Source organism: Pezoporus occidentalis, unplaced genomic scaffold (assembly GCF_034315485.1).
Source record: "Pezoporus occidentalis ecotype Australia unplaced genomic scaffold, CSIRO_AGI_Poc_V1 ctg36, whole genome shotgun sequence".
NCBI lineage: Eukaryota > Metazoa > Chordata > Aves > Psittaciformes > Psittacidae > Pezoporus > Pezoporus occidentalis.
The window spans coordinates 4,617,823-4,635,684 of NW_026915591.1; the positions used below are offsets into that span (position 1 = coordinate 4,617,823).

A 17,862-nucleotide genomic window follows, 5' to 3' on the forward strand; every position below is an offset into this window, starting at 1 on the left:
AAATATATAAATATACATGAACGACAGTAGAGCTTTGCTCAAATCTAGAAATAGCATGTAATTTCCTAAATTTCATATTCTCCCAGATTACCCAAAACTGCTCCATTTTAAGTAACAATGGCAGCCAGGTAATTTGGAGGGACCATTAACTTCCTGGATGAAGTAGTTCACAGATTAATTTCAGTTCGTTACAGCAGTCAATTCACAGGTTATCTTCAGTTCCTTATGATCAGCTTGCAGTTTATGGTCAGCCTGCAGTCCACCCTGTACAGAAGTTGTCATGACTAACAACTAGCATCAGCAGAGAAGGTCAGTAGCAATAAATAAAAGAACCCTATAAGCATCAATTTCAAAATAAAAGACAGACACAAGAGAGTGAGTATTTGATTGTGGAAATTTACCCATAAAAGCTTTTAGGCAGGGTTTTGGAATTTTTTTGTTTTCCCCACCTTCATAATACTAAAATCTTCAAGTACTGTACGTAAATTTATTTTACCTGTAAACCATCTTATCTATGAAAGCCAAGGCAGATTCTTAGAACTGCTGTTGAACTACAGCAGAGTCCCAGGACCTACCTTGGTATGGAATATAGAAAGTAGTAAAGGACAAGCAGTAATCAAAAGCATAAAGCAGGTAAACTGAAGGCATTCAAGTGCACAGAACAACATGTTTAGTTCATTTCCCATCTTCCTCACGCTTCAGACAAAACTATTTGATCACTGCACAGCAGTTGCATGATCTGGTACATTTTTATGGAAAATGCCATTCTGTGTTTTAGCACTTGAGCTGCCAACAAAAAAAAAGTTTGACTGATTCCTTAAGCAGCAGAAAAACTTAAATAAAAATGTATGCTTGCTGACCATCTGCAACAATGATTTGGGATATCTGAATTCATTTCAAGGTAACAAGACTGTTAAAACAAATTCCATGGGAACCTATACAACAATGGAAAAAGCACTGTTACACTATAAAAGATTTCCTTAGTCTATTACTGAGTAATAATTATGTTTTGAGGGCACACTTCGAGAGATCAACGTATGCATTTTCACCATCAGGCACTACTTTTAACTATAGACGCACCCAGAAATAAAAGACTAGATGCTTTGGTAGAAAGCAATGCAGCCAGCGACCACAAAATAAAGTCATTCTTAGGTAAAAGTAAAAGCATCAAGTATCCCCAATATTACCATGATTTCATGTCCAAGAACAAGTCAAAAAAGGAGGATTTTCTCTTTGTGGATACCAACACAAATCTTGGGAGGATTTGTCTGGTTTATCTTGCAGTCACATAATTATTTTTTGTGCAACACAAGAGAACATACTTATCACAGAGCATCATTCTGTAATTGCAATTAATTTTCAAAAGCAAAATCAACTTACACAAGCATTATCATCCACGAAACACTAATTACATCAGGATTGTGACTTCTCAGAACATCACTTGAGAATTAACATGTATCACTCGAGACACTATCAGAAACAACTTCACTCATGTACTACTTCACAAGCATATTTGAAGTTTTGCAACCCTAGAGGCCAACCAATAGATTTCCTTTTTCATGTTTTATATTAGTCTTATAGAAATACTTCTAAAGGCAAACAGAGTATAATAATTCTAAGCATCTTCCCCTTGCTAAGTGAAATCCAACATGATGCCTCTCCAATAGCCCAAAAATCTATTGCAAATTACTATTTCACATTACCATACTGGCTCTCAAAACACTCATACTAGGCACCTCTCTACAGTAGCACAGCTCTGACCAGCTACTGGGACCCAAGCCAGTTACTGGAATACTGGCAGGTCTAAAATGTGCCTGTAAACTTGGAGGATATTGATTTACCCAGTCAGTGAGGGTGAGGAGGAAGGTTTGGGGAACACAGCACCCTGGGAGACTTCCCCACCACCTGAGCACAAGGAACAGACACAAAGAGTTGCCTCAGCTGTATCACAGTACTACATATATGGTTAAACTTAATTGCAGCCACACATTTTATTCAACAGTTCAAAGTGTTCAAACAAAAGAACCTGTTAAGTAAAGCTATGATTTACAGTATGCGTTCCTTTCAAAAACTTCATTAAATCAGCTTATTACACAGCAACCACAAGGAACTGTTTACAGTATTAAAAATGCACCTTCATAAGAGCAAACAAGCCAGGGTGTGGTTGCCTCACAACTGGCAGGGAACGTGTGTCTTTCAAATATTTCCAGTTCTACTGTGCGGCAGCCTGGGCAGTATAATGAAACTGAGGCAGCATAACGAAACAGGTTAAAACGCATTCAGAGTTATCTCATGCTATTGCCACAACTACAAGGTGTGCCTTTTGGCTCCGCTAGAGATACTTTTTATATTCATCTTACTTTGCTTGCCTGTTCAAAGAAAAACATCATCATTTCGTTACAATAATGTACATAGTAAAGCACCCTGGTTTCCAGAAAGAGTGGCCCAGCCATTTAAGATGGTTTTAGCATCCAAAACTATTCAATGTGATATATCCAAAAAGTTCAAGAATATACACGGAAGTTAAAAGGAACAGCAAGATCTCTCATTGAAGGGTCTTAAAGAAATCAAGTTCTCAAAGGCTGAAAGAATAACAAATTAGCTGGAAATTATAACGCATCAATAAACATGAAGGGGGAGATAGCAGAAGCAGTGAGATTTTTTTAAATTATGACCAAAGGATAAAATAATAAAATAAAATAAAATAAAATAAAATGAAATGAAATAGGGAATAGGATGTTGCAATGATCAGCTTTCTCAAGGATCTCCACTTTGACCCATGCTCAGCAACATGAAGCAAACTGACAGATACAGAAACTTTTATGAGCTTTGCAAAGCTAAACAGCGTGAGATTCTCAGATTAGTCAGAAGAATCTTGTTTGAAAGATTCTGTGAATAGCTACAGAAGCTTTACACAGTGACAGGCTGATTGTGAAATCAAATCCATTGCCAACAAATTTAAAAGGAAGGGAAAAAATAACCTCAAGTGAATCTACATATTATCAGGCTTCACATTTGTTAAGCCTTCAGGAAGATAAAAAACAACTGAAGTCACTATGGATAATTCACTGAAAATATCAGCTTTCCACTATCAAAAGGCAAGTGAAAAGAACTGGGATACTTTAGAAAGGAAAACAAAACAGAAATCACTGCTACATACAATCTACCATCCTTGTTCTTGACTACTGTTTGTCACTCACATTGTTCAAAGATAATAGAGAGACTAGAGAAAAAGTGACAAACAATCAGATTTCATACAAACAAAAATTAAGGACAATTACAGCCTTGGGAGAACTAAAAAAGAAACAGCTAAAATCATGAACACAAGCAGGAAAAAGTCATCTATGGTATTCAAGGATTGGTGACATCTCAATAATCAGAATTTAACAAGAAATTTAAAAGCAACTTTCTTCTCCACAATATATAATTGTGATCACATGACATCATCAAGGTCAGGATTACAGTTTGAGTCAAGAAGTGAATTCATTGAGGCTCAGGCACTTATTAATATAACACCCCAAATCTGTCATCTGCAGCATTGGCAGTCCTGAAGCTAGCAGAAAACTAAAAATAACTGCTTGCAATACAGCATTTCTTACATTTTTAACCTCATAGTAAGAATTTAAAAAACAGGGGAGAGGAGAGCTGTTATGTACAGCTTTAGCAGTATTTAAGTCTTAGATTTAACAGGCCCCAAAACTGCCACATGTAAAACAGTTTCAAACAATAAGCATCTAAGTCACTCTCAGATCATCAAAACAAGTGTGGTTCTCTCATTTTTCAGTATTTACAATATTCAGCATTTCCTGAATGTGATCAGAACTCTCCCCTATTAAAACAAAGTTTCCTGGCCACCATTTGGGGCAGAATAGAGGGTGGAATGTCACAAGGATCACAAATGAGTCACCTGAAACCACAGACTAGCAACCCAAGCTGAACAAGACACTTCAGTAAGGAGCCCCTAAAAACCTGAAACAAATCCCACGCATTACTGCATCATCAGAAGATTCGTATTAGGTTGAACTACACATTTAATGGATTAAAAAAAAAGTTTTTTTAAATAAAGCCTGAGATGCTGACATGATCATGCACCAAATTCTTCAACTGCTCAAGGCTTGCATTCAATCCTTATAAACATCTGCTATTTGTAAAACACATAGTTTAAGATTATGCAACTGCATTATGGCTGCCCCAAAATCTGTGCTGAAAACACCAAAGCACTTACAGACAAAGCCTGCCAAACAAGCATTCCATCAAAACCACAACTCAACCACTACTTGAGCTAAACTTGTTCGAACTAGACTGAAATACAGATGTAAAGCATTATGCTCCTAGTAAATTGCAAAATAAATGCCAGGAAAACAAAAACAACACACCTGTTGGAATGCACTCACAGAAGCAATCTGACACACACAAAGATTGCAGTGACACCCATGCTGTTGTAATACAGATTTGAAGAAGGAGAATAAAAGAAAGGAACATGCAGAAAATTCATAAATACCTCAGATTACTGATGATGTTTAGGTGGGTTGATCCCCCACCTCCAAATTGTACTCACAAATGAAAGGAGTGATGCACTCCCAGTGAAGGGTGAAAAAGGGGAAAAAAATGAAGGGAAAACCAAGGACCCTGTCACCTTTAGATTTCAAGTACAGTTTAAAAAGTAAGTAGATTATTCTTATCCAACAGCTGTGTATTGTGTGAAGAAAGAGACTGTCTTATCCCAGTTTCTAGTGTCCAAAATGACCCACAGCAGCCTCAATTAACATCCTCACTGCAGAAGGATATAAAACCAAGAGAATTACAGAAAAATTGTGGCTGTGAATTCTCTCAGAATGAGACAGCAGCTGCACTATACCCCTGAGGTTGCATTTTTTATAACCTATGGTTTTTGTTTGACAAATAAAAGTTATACCAACTTTCAGATTTTCAGATAAGCGATTTCCTTTTCCAGTTCTGTATGCTGCTCATTAAAAACATATTTACTAGCTTTGCTGGTCTTCAGAGAAGGCAACCCAGAGACACCTAAAATCACCACATTATTTTTAGGATGTGGTTTGATGAGCAAATCTTCTGCTGCAGCTTCTTGCCTCTCTACTGCCTTCTGAATTGTGCAAGCATGTATGAGGCAGAGGACAAACTCAATGACTTGTACAGCAGTGACATACCCGGGAGGGAGGCCTAGAAGCAAAATCTAGCAGTAAAAAAGGCCAGTCATAATGCAGTTTCAGGTACAGATCTGACACACACATCACCCTAGCTCATCATATTACATTAAGTTGCAAGTCCTCTTCCTAGGCTGTCAGATTTGGGAGACACATTTGTCAACATCAAAACTACAGAGGAAAGTGAATGAAATCTCAGCTTCCAAAACCTGCACTTTAACACATTTCAGTCTTAGGTGCTTATACGAGGTTAAGCAAAACAAAACCAACAACCAAACAAGAGAAACAAACAAAAGCCCCAACACAACTATATTCCATCTTAACCATGCATTGCTCCTTTGGAGACTGGCTAACATTCGAAAAGAGGGCCGTTTGGTATGCAATAGATTAACAAGGGGTAACTCCATATAGTTCATCTTAAGTAGTGATTCCCTAAGAAGCTTATAAATTCACAAAATAACCTTCTATCAAAAATGGCCCAAACTGCAATTAAAGACGAAGTATAAACGATTTAGGGAAGAATAACTGAACTCATTGTGCTGAAGAATCTAAGTACTCCTCAAAATAAGACACTAAGGAAAACGTTATTAACATTTTCAGTAATTTTCTAATCTGCAAGGAGCAAAGAGGACCTAAATTATTGTTAGCTTATCTGTAACAGCAGTGAGTATATTTAAATGACCTTTACTCTTCCCTCAGCTGTCCTTGTTTTAGGAAACAGGAAAAAGATCCACCTGCACACAGGCAAATTACTTTCCCCCTGCTCCATCATGTCAAGCACAGAAATTCTTCATGTTTAAAAAGGAAAATTAAGCTAAATCCATGTTCGCACTGCACTGCAGGAATTACATTTTCTTTGGTACAAATAAAAGCTTCAAAGTGGAAAGTCACTATAGTAAGTCAATTCTGCCACAGGATTATCCTTCCTGTCCATCAAGAACGCTCTAAATTCCCACAATGTATATTTTATAAAGCCATTCTGCTTTTGGTCCATTAACAACATAGAGCTCCCAAGAACAGAAGGTCAGAAGCTGTTACAATGAATCACCTATAGCTATGAAGCTAAAGAAGTCAAGAGAAATAACAGAAAAATCCAGTACAGTTTAACTATACACTGTCAGATAGATCTTCAGAAGAAACAAGAAGCTTCGCTGTCAGCCTTTTCCTGTTCAAGCTTCTTTACAATGTGAGCTTTCTACTGCTTGCAAAAAAAAATTACCAGGCAAAACTTTGAAAAGCTTTTTTTTATTGTCAGATATTAAAATCAAATGACATGCATTTTAGAGTATTCCAAACCCAGACCAACTCCCTGAAGTTCTTGAGTCATGACACCCATATACTAAAGCCAGTTTAAAAAAAATGCTCTACTTCCCCCAATTTCATAGCCAACACAGCACTTCACTTTGTCCTTACATTTCGAAGTAAACAGACACCAAACAATTCATCTTTCCCTCACCAAACTTTACGTTCTGCCACCGTGTATCTGTACTGTGTAGAAGACTTCATGTCTTCCAGTACCATTTTCAGGTTTAAGTATTCAGAACGATGATACTTTGTCTTATACTAGGAAAGAGGAAGACTGAATGTGGCTGCTGTCTTCACCCTTCATAACTGCCTTCGTTTTTCCCATTTATGTAGCAGGAAGTGGCATATTCTGTATTACAGTAGCCAAATATCCACAAGGGTAAGGTTTATGCAAGATAAGTGAATTCTTACCCTGCTCATCAATTCCTTTAGACAGCTGTAGGTTCACAGAATTCTTCAGATTTTTATTCCTGTTAGAGTTATTATCTGGTCCAGTCCAAAGAATGGTTTTCACCTAAAATACATCAAAATTTCGAGATGTGATCTTATGGAAACAGCATCATGACACACACAGACATACATTAAAAAAAAAATAAAAACCCTTTTTCCTCCAAAGTAGGTACTTTAAACTTGTTCTTTTGTAAAAGGCTTATCAAGAAAAATTTTACATCTGGAACTATACAAGCAATTGACCAATCCACAGAGGGAACTGAAACTGAATTAAAGTACATGGCAAGTTCAGTTACGGATGCACCATATGCTTCAATATTCCTTCAGTTATACAAAAGGAATCAATTTGTGCAATTTGTTTAAAACAAAAAAATAGTCCCTTTTGGCAAGATCACCCTTCACCTGAGCCACCAGTTTCAACTTGTGCTGCTGAAATATCACCCATTCACATCCCATAGTAATAACAGCAACAAGCACTGGAGTAACTCAGCCCTAAACCACTTGGTTCTGCTACAGGAACAGATACCTTAAGATGGCAAGAGAACTTGCCAGATCCGTATGTTTGTTAGCAGAAATAACGCATGGTTTTGTGCTTGGTGGTGGGTGGTTTCTCTCCCCCTTCCTCTGATACTGAATGGGACCTTTAGTAATGTCTGCCAGCAGTGGTACAGCAGTAGCTTTAGATGCACTGGCCTACTTCAAGTTTTGTAACTCAATTTCCCTTTTATATATGACCAGGACCTGCAAATCATCAAATTCTAAAAATGAAACATTTATGTGCCTGCAAATGTATACAGCCAAGAAACTTCTTACATGCAAGTTAACTGACAGTCATAATCACAATAAAATACAAAAATTGCAAGCATTAATAACATTTTTTATTAGCTTCGATTTAAAAATATGGAAATGTTATACCTGGAGCACATGTGCCAACATCAGATTTTACTTCTGCTTTTCTGCAAGCTAGCATTAAGGCGTACCTTTCAGGAGATGCAGTGATCAGTAGCCACACTATAAAGCAGCATGCCAAATCAGTAGCGTTCTTTCTTGGAAAAGGCTACAAACCAAAAGGCAACCTGGTACGGGGTCTGGAGTTCAACAGCAGCAGACCCCTTCTGCCCATTAATTTCTCTCCTCTACCAGTGGCCATTACTCAATGGTTCAGTTAATGACTGTTTGATCCACTTGCTTAGCATGGGATGTAATTATGTAAAGTGGAATTTAACTTTCAAAAACAGCCTCCATTTTATGCACAAAAACAGATTAATGAAGCTAGTACTTGGTATCATATATTTTCCCACTAGTGAAAATAGAAACAATTGTCAAGAAAGGATGAAATTCATCAACCAAAGCAATTTTACACAACTTCTCAAAAGCATCAGCCTAAATAAAAATCTATCAGCAATGCTGACTACCTGCCCACAGAACCTTACATTGCGTTAGCAGAAAAATACTAGTGCCCCACTAGCACCTTCTGCTCCTCAGCGCTGGAAGAATTCCATTTGCTCGAGCAATTTTTGATCAGTCTGGTAAAGTCACAAGCAACTAAACACAAATTTATGATCAAGTGTAAGAACTGTAAACACAGGCATCCCTTACAGTTTCATGCATCATGTAAAGGGAAAGCACTCAGCTCAATCCAGGCTGATGCATTACTTTTGGCAAGAGGCATATCGCAGCCTGGGATATGCCTCTCCAGGCACTCCATGATAAGAGCACTGTACATGCCATCAATGAGGCACACTGAACCTTCTACAAGCAAATGGGCACAGGAAGAGCAGCACTACCACTCTGTACAATTGTCAAGATAAGGAAAGCATTTTACCAGGAATTTCTCCACTTTCCTTCCAGCTTTCTGAGAGGGAGGGTGGTGTTACATGGTTTTTGAGGCTTTTTCTGAGGGTGTGGAGATAAACTAAAATCATTTACATTTGCTAGAATTTTTCCTTCAAATTTGCCAGTTGAGAAGCTAGAGACTAAATAAAAACAGGACATTCACCTCTCCTATAGTTGCTTTAAAGCAAGTTTAGTTTCCATAATTAAACCTGCATCTGGTATATACTGAAACAGAAATACAAACAGTGGGATCTCCAGATTCAACATTCTTAGCAAAAAAAGTGAGCCAACTTAATGCACCTATTCCAGCCAAGGCATATCTTACATGTTTGTCTGGTATACCACTGTCCTAGAATAAAACAGTGACAGCAGTTTTTGCATAATCCCCACATATATGCAAAACTCCCTCTCTAACTAAAGACTGGCTTAGGCTGCAAGTCAAATATTTCTAGCCATTCTAATGTTCTGGTACTAAGAATATCCAGGTTTTAACAGAAAAAAAAAAAAGTTCAATAATGCACGCAGTGGCAAAGAAAGAAAATTTAATTCAGGTTTACCATACTGAAATTTTCTTCACTTTGTCTGTCCTACAATAAATTCCACATACACAGCAGTTCAAAGAAAACTCAAGTCTGAAGTAATGAGAGTTTTATGTCCTTTCCTCTTAACTGTATCTTCCAATTCCTCATCCTCAAAATACAAATACCATTTATATTTCAAGATATCCAAGACACCAGGCAGATCTTCACTCAAAAACAAAAACATCTCCACAGCTTCCCATAAAAGATACCTCCATTTCATATAAATTAAGGCAGAGACATCCAACCCTAAAATGCAGCCTTGTTTTCTCCTGAAATGTTCATGAATTACATATATAAACTAAGAAGTAGGTTGCTACAAGTTTAGCTAGTTTTAGTTGACTCATGACTACTATAAATATTATTTCAACAGTAAGGTTAGGAATTTGAGCAACAAAAACAAAATCCATCAAAAAGAAGCAGAAAGTACCACTACTAGCTATACTTATACTCAGCTGATAAACCTTTTCACTTTCAGTGTCATTTTAAGAAGCTCCTGAACAGTGAAGTTTCTATAAGAAATGCATTTAATAGTTCCCAACTTGAAAAAGTTTATAACCGTGAACCCTTCAGGTGAGCATAGGGTGGAGAGAAGTCAATTTTCACCTGCATCCACATAAAACAAAGGTTAAAAAAAGCAGACATGCACTACTCTGATGTTTTAAAGAAATGGCCTTGGCTGCAGTTTTAACACAGACCAGCCTCTCATGGACAGTGCACACTTTTACAAGTTGTTTTAAAAGAGCAAATTATAATTTCTAATTTCAAAAGCCCACTCCTGTTCCTACAGAAAACAAGTTGCAGGTGCCTTACAAAAATAAGTTTGCCCTGTACAGATGGTAAAAAAATAAACAAACCTTCCTCATTGGAATAAAGTATGGTCCAAGAGGTAGAAAACTGGAGTTAAGATGAAATTACACATGACAACCCACATAATTTCATGGCAGATTAAAAGAATCATTTAAATAATCCAAGAAGCATGAAGCCATTCAGAGAGGCACTGTTTACACTTTTATCTCATCTATGCCCACTGATCAAATTAACAGAAAAAAAAGAAACATTGGCAAGACAGCAAGAGAGGCTCAATTAGACATAATTACTCTTGATAAATCTTTTCCCATGAGGTGAAAGGCAAGACAGCTGTGACAAGCTCAGGCTGCAAGCTGATTTGTCCTTACATCCTGAAACACTACATGGTATCTTACAAACGAAGCAAGTGATTCAACCTGCCAACAGCCCACGGCACAAGTGCTGCAGTCGCCAAAAATAATGTTGTGCAGGTCCCAAGAGGACTTTTGCTCAAGCTATTCTTTGGCAAAAATCAAAGTGATAGGACTGAAAAACATTACCATAAGAGCAGTCTGAAACGAAGCCAAGGGTCTGAATGGATGACCTCGACTTTGCACCAAAACAGATCCATCGCAGCTAGCTCCTGCTTTGGCAGCACCACCCAGCCTGCTGGATGTCACGAGCTATATGGTAAAAGATACTGCAAGGGCAGAGTGTCTTTTTCCACTAGTTACGTGAAGGACTGATAAATGCTTGACAATAATATACCCACAGTCTCCTCCCTGTTCCCCACCACCATTTTTGTTCCCCTAATCCCTGTTCCTGAGAATGCCCACTTTCCCATTTCTTCCATAAACATTTATTCTGGTATGACTTTTACAGACTTTTAACTATGACGCATTGAAATATGGTGCAATGCACATCCCTGCATGCAGATCAAACAAACAGCAATTTATAAATTGAAAGCAGACCTTAAGAATAAAGCAGGCAGAAAACTACTTTTCTTCCACTCAAAAAATCAGACAACCACAATGGTTTGCTTGATGCCCGATGTCAAGAAAAACAACGTAAGCCAATATAACATGCCACACAAGGCAAAATACATCAGTAGGGTAACTAAAATGATGTGTGACTACCCAGTTCAATTTAGATAGAAAAAAGTTTTAGAGCGTGAGAAATATACTGATTAAATCTGAGGCTGCGGGAAACAAGCTAGACAAAGCAAATAAGCCTTTCTGGAAACAGTGATATGGTAAAAAAAAAAATAATAATAATTCATAGGTTCCTCACAAGTCAAAGAATAAAAACAGGCATTTCTGAAAATGCACCATCTCAAGCTGTAGTAAAGATTAAGGCAACAATATTTGCCCTGCAGTGCTTACAGTGCTCTGTCTAAATCTGGTAAGTGACACTTCACACGCTGAATAAGTGTGTCCAGCTTCAGACTGCTCAGTGTAAGAAAGATGAACTGAAGCAAGTTCAGCAGAGAGATCACCAAGGGATTAGGGGGCTGAAGTACATGAGAAACAAGGACAGGCTGAGACACTTAGGTCTATTACTCTGGAGAAAACCTGGGGGATCACTTTCCTTTCTGTACCTACCTAGGGAGATTATAGCAAATACCAAGCTAAGCCCACTGTCATTTTACACGTCCACTTTACACCACCCAAACTTTCAGCAGGGCAGGTTGGACCAGGTGACCTCCAGAGGCCCCTGTGTCAGCCTAAATCAGTCACAGGTCTTGAGACTACCTATAAAAGTTTTCATCTTAATTTTCACTGCTGCATCCTGATTACTCAAGTTACTGATTCTCTCTGGAGACACTCAAAACCCATCTGGATGCATTCCTGTGCAACCTGCTCTAGGTGGCCCTGCCTTGGCAGGGGGTTGCACTACACCTCCAGAGCTCCCTTCTAACCCTAACTGTACTGCGTGATTCTGTGAATTACTGCAGCACAACAGAGAGACCTACAAAACACTTGCTTTGAAAACCTCACTCATTCCACACTAAAACCACCTGTGCATCATCATATTTGATATAATAAAACAATGTCACCTAAAAGCAAGTTGTAAAATTCACTGTAAGGCCAAGCTATGCGTTAGCTACCACTGGAAGTGTGATAAATAGAAGAATGAACAGCAAGGCACACAAAATACCAGTTTTCCTGAAGAAATACAGTTCAGACTATGGTACCAATCTTTTCTGCAGGTACAGAGATGAAGCTGTAAACTGTCTTTATGCATTTTTCCCCCATTTTCATATGAAAAAACATGCTACATCTCCCGAAAAGAAAAACAGACATCTAGCAGACTGGTTGACATGTATGGATCAAACTAAATGCAAGATTCAGTCTAAAGCACGCATTTGTCCACCTTCCACAGAAAGAATGAACACTTTGGTGCATAGCTGTAAAAGGACTATGTCACCTGCTTCTACAGGCTAGCAAGACACTAATGACATGGATGATATTTAAAAGCTTTCAGAAAGTGTAACACATTAGGTAAGTGTTGTATCGGACAAGCAGATCAAAAAAGTGATTTTGTCATTCTGTTCCTTATCTAATGGACAGATCCAACAAGCAGCTCCAGCTTGCAGTTGCTATGTAGCTCACATACAGAAAAATAATAAATATCAAACAATGAAACACAGTTTCTGAATAGTACCCTGAAGAATCTTCTCCCTTGACTCCTGACAGGCACCGTGCTGAAGCAGTGTTCAGATATACAACTGCAGCACATAAAACATCAGAAGCATCCTGTAAATATAGAAAAAAAGAACACTTTAATGGCAACTGAACACTGAAACAGGTCAGAGACTTGTTTACGGAGTTGCCATCCTCAGAGATGGCTCAACCAGACAAAGTCCTGCTCTAGCTGACCCTGCTTTGAGCAGCAGGGTTGGACTAGAGGATCTCCAAGGTCCCACATGTGCAGAGTCAGTCAAGCCTCCATAAATCCAGGGAGATCTGTATACACACATCCATAGAAACTAAGCTATACTTTCATAGTATTTTGAGCGTTTTCTTTGATGCCTGTACCATATCATAAACATAAGTTACTGAAATCCAATAACCAAGCCAAGGAAAGACTCCTCAACTCAGGGAAGATGTGAACAGAAGACAACTCCTGTTTCATCACACATGAAAAAGAAGAAACACTAAGACAATTCTTTCTTCCTCTTTCTAAACATTACTGATAAATGCCACTACTGGAGGGAAAGAACAACAAAGGGGGGGGAACAAAAAAACGCACTTAATCACAAGCCTATAAAAGTGTTCTACCCTTTCCCAAAGGAAGGTCCAGAGACTTTAAAGATTTCAAGAGAAGGCCAATTCATGTATTGAAACACAAATGACAGCTCATAGTAGAATAAGGTCAATTACTGAGAACTTTAAACATGTAAATGCCTTCAGAAGGAGCCCCAATTTCCAAGCCCTGTCTAATAAAACAGATCCAAATAGAGCATTTATGATGCCATTAGAGGAAAAGATCTTAATGAGTTGTTGGCTTTTTTTAAGCATTCTCCAGACAGAGATTTGTGGGTTTGTATCTATCACAGAATCATAGAATAATTAGGGATGGAATGCACCTTAAGATCATCAAGTTCCAACCCCCCTGCCATGGGCAGGGACACCTCACACTAAACCATGTCATCCAAGACTCCATCCAACCTGGCCTTGAACACCACCAGGGATGGAGCATTCACAACTTCCCTGGGCAACCCATTCCAGCGCCTCACCACCCTAACAGGAAAGAACTTCTTCCTTATATCCAATCTAAACTTCCCCGTTTAAGTTTGAACCCGTTACCCCTTGTCCTATCACTACAGTCCCTAACAAAGAGTCCCTCCCCAGCATTCTTACAGGCCCCCTTCAGATACTGGAAGGCTGCTAGGAGGTCTCCACACAGCCTTCTCTTCTCCAGGCTGAACAGCCCCAACTTTCTCAGCCTATCCTCATACGGGATGTGCTCCAGTCCCCTGATCATCCTCATAGCCCTCGTCTGGACTCACTCCAACAGTTCCAGGTCCTATTTATGTTGAGGACACCAGAACTGTACACAATGCTCAAGGGGGGAGGTGGGGAAGTGAGCTGCTCTGCGGTTCTGAGTTACCAGCTGGTCTTAAACAACGACAGTGTGCCTTAGCATGCCTTCCAGAAGAATCTGCTCCAAGATTTTGCCAGGCACGGAGGCGAGACTGACTGGTCTGTAATTCCCTGGGTCATCCATTTTCCCCTTCTTGAAAATGGGGGTTATATTTCCCTTTTTCCAATTATCAGGAACTTCACCTGACTGCCATGATTTTTCAAATATGATGGACAGTGGCTTAGCAACTTCATTTGCCAGCTCCTTCAGGCCCCACGGATGGATTTCATCAGGTCCCATGGACTTGTGCACACACATCAGAAAGACTAAAGACAATACAAGAATCTGCTTCACTAGGATTGAATTATTTTTTCCCTTTTGCAAAACTAGAAATAGGCTTTGGTTCTGACATAACATTAAGAATGGATGGTGAACAAAATGAAGGTAAACGTAACAAAGACCGGTGTGTACCACATTTGAAAGCATCCTCCCATAACTTTAGACAGTTGTGGTTGTAGAATGCATGCAAAGATCAACCCTTTTTTTTTTTTTTTTTATCGAGTACTGAATAAGAAGAGTCTTTTAAATTATTTGCTACTTACAAATAAAATTGAGAAGTGAGCCTTCTCAAACACTGGTAAATTGTCAGAAAGATGCAGAACACTGGTTTTACAGCCATTAACATCAAATCTCTGCACTAGCACATCACCAACCATGATAAGTTTGATTCAAATCAAACTTACCAGACTTAGGAGACTTAGGCGCATGATCAAGTTTTATCAAGTGTACCAGAACACGAGACCAAACCGCTATGAGTGGCAGGGAAGTGCATAATATCTACTCCAGTATAAAAATCATAGCAGTCTAAAATACTGTTTAATGCAAGTAAGTCATGCTCTTACCTGGTATACATTTTATTTTTGCTTAAGTTAAAGCAAACAGAATCTATACAGAACAAATGGTAACTTCAAATGTCTCTCTCATATTTGACATGTAAGAACACACACTCCAGCTGAAGTTTCTAGCATGCGATGCTGTTTATCACACAGCTGCTGTGGCAATTAAAACCAGCTCTTGCCACTGCTGGAACTCAATCTCACCCACCCAGCGACTCACGCACAGGTATGAGTAAGGGGCTAGAACAAAAGCCATTGAATTCAAAATACCTAGGAGGTCAGGGAGAAAGAAGTGTTAGAGAAAAGCAGGCAGGTAGGATCACAGAGAGAATAACCACCCAATCTGGTTTCCATAGAAAACCAAAAGCTTTGAGGACAACCTTGACTCAAACCTATTACCAGAAATCTAGGATACTGCTACTGCAATCTCAGCAGTGACTGTCACACAGCACTGACACTCAAGTTAGGTCTAAGCTGAAGAACATCATCCATGCATTTTCTAGCAGATGGAAACTAAAGCAGAAGAACTGGAAGCAATGATGTGAGGCACGCTAACTGATTCTCACGGGGCACAGTGTCAGCAGAGACAGCCAGCCAGTACTTCACATGTAACTTCTAAACATAATTCTTCCTGAATGCTACTTGAGAGCCCACACCAGATACTCACCCAGATTTAAAGGAATATCCTAGAATACACTTTAATTGCCTTAGACTTAACAATTTCTACATGTTTCCTTTACTTACTTTGTGTGCTGTTATTCTTTTTGCAATTTTATAGACTACTTCATTTTCTGTTGCTACAGGCCAAGATGTGCAAGAGTTCACCAAGATAGGGATGTCTAGCAGGCAAGTAAAATCCAAAGCAATCTATTCCAGTATTACTTTAATTCGTAGCATACCAGCTATTATGCTGGCACCACTGATCTTCTGACCTTTGAACTAAAACTGCTGGATTAACACCAGAACCAGAAATGAAACAGCCACATTAGCACAATGCTGTTCCCAAGCTCAGGAAGCTCCACTGAGGAAGAAGGCAAGCCAGCTCATATGCAATACTGCTGATGGCTACTGCCATTAAATGCTATCTGCCTGCAAGCTACAAACCAGCATAAGGTTGCATTGTGCCATGTAGGTACTGTGAGCTAAAGCTATAATAATAAAATAAAGCAAGAGGACAAGTTTGAGCACTGATCTAGAACTCATGATTTTGCCCAACTCTGCTAACAGACACTGATGTACAGGAGATCCCACAAGGCTAGGTTCTGCTCCCAGTAAATAGCAGGGTTTGAGCTGTGCAAAGCCACTCTTTGGAGCAGAAAGCAGACTGCAGACAAGTGCAGACATACACTAGATTCCTCAGAACTGGCTCAAGAGTCTCCAGCAGAGCTTTACAGCTAGTTATGAATAAATTCATCCATAGCGAGATGAAATCTAAAGCCCAAGGCAGCTTCTGCTCTGAACACTCCTACAGACTTCTCATTTGCATGTTAAAATGACTTGCCCAAGGGCATTTGCATTTCCTTACTTCACAAAGTCAATGAGGTTATGAATGAATATGAGGCACTGATATTACAGTAATATCACACCAAAATACAATCTCATTAGTAGCCATAAATAAGCGAAGTCAGGTACACTCAATGTAGAGCAGCACAATTACCATGCAACTAGGCTGCACGACATTAGCTATATACATGATTCTGTATTCTGCCTAAAATGTCAGATTAGGGCTCTGGCCCTTTCCAGTCCATGAAACTACAGAGAAGTATAAAACACTTATGTCAGTGCTCCAATTATCCTGCTTGATTCACTTCCCATATTTTGTTGGTTTAGGGGTTTGTTTGGGGTTTTTTTTAATCAAGTCAGGTACTATTCTCTAAACTGGGAGCATAAGCAAATCAAACAACATCCTAAAAGCAATTGTTTCTGCCACCAGTAAAACCAACTTACAGAACCTTCCCCACACATACCCCTTACACTTCCCCAGCACCCTTTGAGACGCAGAAAAGGAGCAGAGCAGGTCATACTAACTTTACCAGAAGCAACAGCCAATTCCTCATGTAGTTACGAGATTAGGACAACTGGGTTTTGTTCACAAGGCACAAGAATAGTACTCTCAAAGATGTACACTGCTATTAAAACTGTCCTCCCTGCAGCCAGACCATCTAGAGTCTCAGAGAAAGGAGGTGGCTGAGACCAGATGATCAGCGCCCAAAGCATAGCTACAGTTCAAGGGGCACACTGTAAGCCCTTCTTAATTATCTTTTGTCTGGAAAAGTGTCAAGCAACTTTTCAGTACAACTATTCACTGAGATAATGACAACAATTTAATTTCACAAGTAGTTTTATTAATACTGCATATGTTCATCTTGCTGACATTCAGCACTAATTAACAAAGTTAAAAACTGAACAGCAGTGGCACTTCAATACTATCCTAAGTTCGGTTCCAAATTTTGATCACAGGGATAATACAACACATTGCCTTGCAACACGGGGTGCCATTACTCAAGTGACTAACCTACCTGAAGTTTCCATACATCTCAAGTGCTTTTGGCACCTCAGATAAGTACTAAAGTGATAACAAACAAGGGTTACGGCAAACAAGACAGCGATCTCTATTAAGGCAGAAACTCAGTGCAAGAACAACAGTCACTCAGCACTATCCCAAGATTCAAAAACAAAAAACACCACCACCTTTAGAAAGGCAATCTTTCTACCTGGCAAAATTGCTTTGTATCTCCAGCGTGGAAAGGTTTTTTG

At 39.0% G+C, this 17,862-nt stretch overlaps 1 protein-coding gene across 3 annotated transcripts in view; it reads right to left on the reverse strand.

Moving 5' to 3' along the window:
• Nucleotides 1-17,862, reverse strand: part of SIPA1L1 (signal induced proliferation associated 1 like 1) — a 214,769-nt gene that overhangs the window by 186,860 nt on the left and 10,047 nt on the right. For 2 of the 3 annotated variants that reach the window (XM_062630842.1, XM_062630840.1), the window contains exon 1: nucleotides 6,882-6,984. The exons of the other annotated variant lie outside the window; for it this stretch is intronic. The gene's annotated coding sequence lies outside the window, so the exon portion shown is untranslated. Of the gene's footprint in view, nucleotides 1-6,881; nucleotides 6,985-17,862 lie in introns of those variants that run through there. 3 annotated transcript variants of the gene reach the window in all.